The following is a 4,472-nucleotide window of genomic DNA, read 5'->3' on the forward strand; positions in this document are numbered from 1 at the left end:
CCAGAAGAACCGTCACAGTGACCACAACGGTGAATGGAAAGATCATTGACCACTGCCACTGTACTTAGAAGAGGTGGTACAGAGAAGGAAGCAACGCGGGTCCTTCTGAAGTGTTTTTTTTATTATTAAGCAGCGCTTAAGAGTCTCTGTTGCCTCCAATTGGCTGGGAATACGATTTCACAGGTGGGACCATTCCACACACAGACCTTATGAAGCCAGCCTTTGCCAGGGCATGTTTTGCAGACTTCTGTCACAAGAGCGTTTCTAGTGCATATTCATTTCTGTTTTGGTGAGGGTAAAACCAATTCAACACACAAAATAATAATGTGAAATTAACACACATGCAATGCTAAACAACCTTAGCAAAAGCAATACCCACACCAGCAATTTGAATGGTTTCCAGGAGTCCAACTATGCAATAATTACTTCCAATCTTAAGCTAAATGCTGGCAGTGGCAAATATTTCGTTTGCATTCAAAATGGTTATGGGTTTTTAATGAACCCAGTTATATTAGAAACACAAGAACATCGATGATTGAAAAATCTGCGATAAACACAAGCAGTAACAGAGGTGATTGTGTGGAAACCCTATAATTTTTCCATTGAGAAACTGAAATAGAGATCCAGAACACATTTGCGCAAGAATGGCATAAGTTGGTCTATGGGAGAAGTGATCATTACCCAATACATGAACACTGTATATAGTAATATTAATGGTATAATCAGCCTTTACGGGCCTCAAGAGGTCACAGGAGTTTATTATGTATATTCGCTTGCAATTTGGTAAAAGGAAAACCAATTCAAGCCACAATAGCATGCAGTGATCTTGATACGCGTGGACAATTGCTCTCATTTTCTGGCATTTTCACAACATAAATATGCGGGCAAAAAAAAAATCAAACATCGCTCGTAGATTGTATTTTCCTCAAGTAAAGGTTGACAGTGGTGTATCTTCAGGACTTTACAAAGGAAATCACGAGAGTTAGTGGAGTGTAAGTTGGTGATCATCAACTTCCTTTCTTCAACACAAAGAATCCCTTTGTTTGGCCGGTACCAGGCAGCAGCCCACTTCTCCATCCACCCCACTCATGCCTGCCATTCCAAGAGGGGAAGGGGAACCAGTGCCAGTTTAGTACCTTGTATACAGCCATTCAATTGGCCTTTGTGGAAACTGTCATCCTTCCCCTTGCCCAGCCCCCACCGGCCCATTCAGGAGGGTCACATGGCACTCCCACTCTGTGCCCATCTCACAATGCGCTCCTGTCATTTACACCTCATTGACATTCACTCATAGTCTAACATTGGGTAATGGTGCTGCTCTTCCACTACTCTCAAAGGAAAAAGGGGATAGATAGAGTGCCAGACTGGGAGGCAGAAGTGTGGCTTCCTGGATCCGTTAGTCATATTTTCTCTAGCGGAAGAATTGGAGAGACGGCGAGAGCGAGAGAGAGCAAGAGAGAGAGAGAGAGAGAGAGAGAGAGAGAAAGAGAGAGAGATGGGGGTCGGATAAATGGGCTTACGATCTCAAACGAAGGATCTTTGGGACACAAATAGATAGGGTTTATTTGAATTTCTTTTCAACATTTTGCCTTTTCCATAAGTACAGTATAATAGTTTAAAAATGCAAAAGTACATTTTAAATCATGTCTCTAACAACTAAATGCCAACCACGGTCTTCATATTCGTTTGCAGAAAAGAGTGAACTCTGATGATTTCCGGACTGAATCAGGCACGGACAGGCATTTTTTCTGATGTGACAAATTTTGACTCGTAAGGTCATTATGCCAATACATGCAATACCATGAGGCCTCCAGCGAACATATACAGGTAGAGGTAGCTAAATAGTAAGTGGCATTGACGAGACAGTTACTTAATAGTTTCAAATTATTAAAAACAGCAAACCAAATATGGCAGACTACCCCGCTTTAAGATGAAATTCAGAGTCAGGAATTTCTCTCCACAATTTACCTTAAAAAAGGTTGGATTTGATCTATTAAGGTTTCCTTGAGTAACACATGACAAATGATCACTTAACCAGAACTTAATGCAAAAGTAGATGGGTTTTGCAAAAATGTTGGGCCTGAAACCTGATGCCGAACCGAACATATATCCCAGCAGTTCCTGGTGTGATCGGGACTTTATCAAGGTGATTAACGGATTAACAGATCATTCTGTAGGCTTGGTTAGGGCTCTGTTCTAATCATTGATAAGAGGGATAATTTATTTGTCTTACAGATACACACATGCAGGGAGTTGAAGAAATGTGACTTCTGCATTTTCCCATCCCTGCTGTCCTTCCTCCGGGGGCAGCCAGGAGCAGCCCTTATTCACCGGCGCCCTCAGGGACCAATTCCACAGTTACATATCCTGGTCGGGGACAGGGCAGGAGAGCGTTCTGCATGTTTGTAATTGGGGTCCTTTTTTATGTTGGAGGAGACCCATGTGAGCATGGGGAGACTATGCAAACTCCACACAGAAAGGCCCCTGATCGGGAGATAACCCACCTGAGCACGGCGCCAACAGCGTCCCAGGCGGGAATCGAACCTAGGACCTTCTTGCTGTGAGGCACAGTGCAAGCATTCTGCCACCATGTCACATGATAATAACATGACAATGCTAATTGAAGTTGAGATATTGAAAACCAAATGGTGTTTGACAATGAGACATGGGATCTAACCATCTAGCAGAGTCACTGGCATCAAAAAGTACTAAATTCACCATTCCGTCACATCACCTCATATCCGATTTTGGGGAACAATTAGTCCAAATGAGGGTCAAACATAAAACAAGATAAGCCAAGAGGGAGGCGTTACAACAAAAAAAAACAAAAAAAACTGCAATCCAGAAAGTGATAGAAATTAAAATACAAATTGAAATTAGATAAAATATTTATATTGAAAATAATATATATATAAATATATATATATAAATAAATTCAACCTTGGGCAAGTAAGGGCAAGGCTGAAACTTCAATAAGGTTGTTTCTTGCCATTGCAAATAGAGCACAAACATTTTTTTCACAAGAGAAAAAGAATCCTAAAAACCTTAAGGATACGATATTTAGGACTTTTTCCACAACTGATGCATATTTCCTGAGATAAAGGCAGGAAAAGACAAGTACTTTCATAACAGTAATTTTAATGTTTACCTAGGATTAATGTAAGACGCAGGCTGTTGTGAAGGGTTTTGCCATGTTGGAGGGAAAGCTTATTTTGTGGGAATGACATCATCTGATTCTGATTCTGATTCTGATCACTGGGCAGCGACACACCAAACACATCTGCACTACACTACACTTTCCTCTCACAGAAGCCTCCAGTACAGTTTTAACGGTGCAGTGTGTAGAATTTACGGAACGCGCTTGGCAGAAATGGAATGTAATATTCATAAGTAATTAGTGTATAATCCCATGGAAATAGGGATCATTGTGTTTTTGTTTCCTCAGAATAAACCCTTTATATCTCCATAGGGAGCGGGTCCTCTTCCATGGAGGCGGGCATGTTACACCACCATGTTTCTTCTACGGTAGCCCAGAGTCGACAAACCAAACACCGGCTCTCGAGAGGGCCTTTCGCGTTTTCGTGAGTTTTGCCTCCACCACCTCTTCCACGGAGGCCGCCATGCTGCGCCGCCAATTCAGTCGGTTGCGATTTGCAACCTCACTGCTAGATGCCACTACATTATACAGACTGCACCTTTAAAGCCCAGCTAGCTCTTGCTCTGCGTGTATGCAGACAAGATTACAGCCACTTAACGTTCAAACCAGTTAATTCTTTGGCTCGCTTTTAGGCACATACGCCTCATTGAAATGAATAGGTCAGCCATTTTGGCACACATCCAGTTCTCTGATATAATTATCCATGGTGTTTATATGAAATCAAAGATGAGCAAGTAAGGCGGTGCAGGTGAGGAGCTTTTGCTAGTTCTGACGTTTAAAATCCCACCTAGAGCAGAAAATAATTATTTGCAAACTATGCCTGGTAACAGTTGGGAGCGCCATTGTATCGTCATTGTAATACAAAAAGGGTTTTTTATAGCAAGGACCCTCAATTCGATACACATCACGCCACCGACCCATTTGATACCCATTTGAATATACCGTATATAATACACCGAAATATAGCGTCCAATTAGTTTAATACTGTCATCAATGGCTCTCCCCATATTAAACGCTTGTGATCGGCCCAACACCTGGCAAGGTCGGGCGGACATCTGTTTGAACGGGAGGGTGGCCAGACGTATTCTGCCGGAGCGAGTGAAACACGAGCTGCAGATCGGTCTGCTTCCCAGGACACAACCCCCCCCCCCCCCACCGCCCTCGAAGGAGCCACGAGGCGGTTCCCGGACCACACATTGAGAACCACCCCCGCGCCCCGCCCCGCCCCGCCCCGCACAGCGCACCCGCTCCTGGAAAAACACTCCGCGCGCCCGGGTCCGCGTCGCGTCGACGGGGAGGGAGGGGTCTGATCGCA

Source organism: Zeus faber (genome assembly GCF_960531495.2).
Source record: "Zeus faber genome assembly, chromosome: 4".
NCBI classification, from domain to species: domain Eukaryota; kingdom Metazoa; phylum Chordata; class Actinopteri; order Zeiformes; family Zeidae; genus Zeus; species Zeus faber.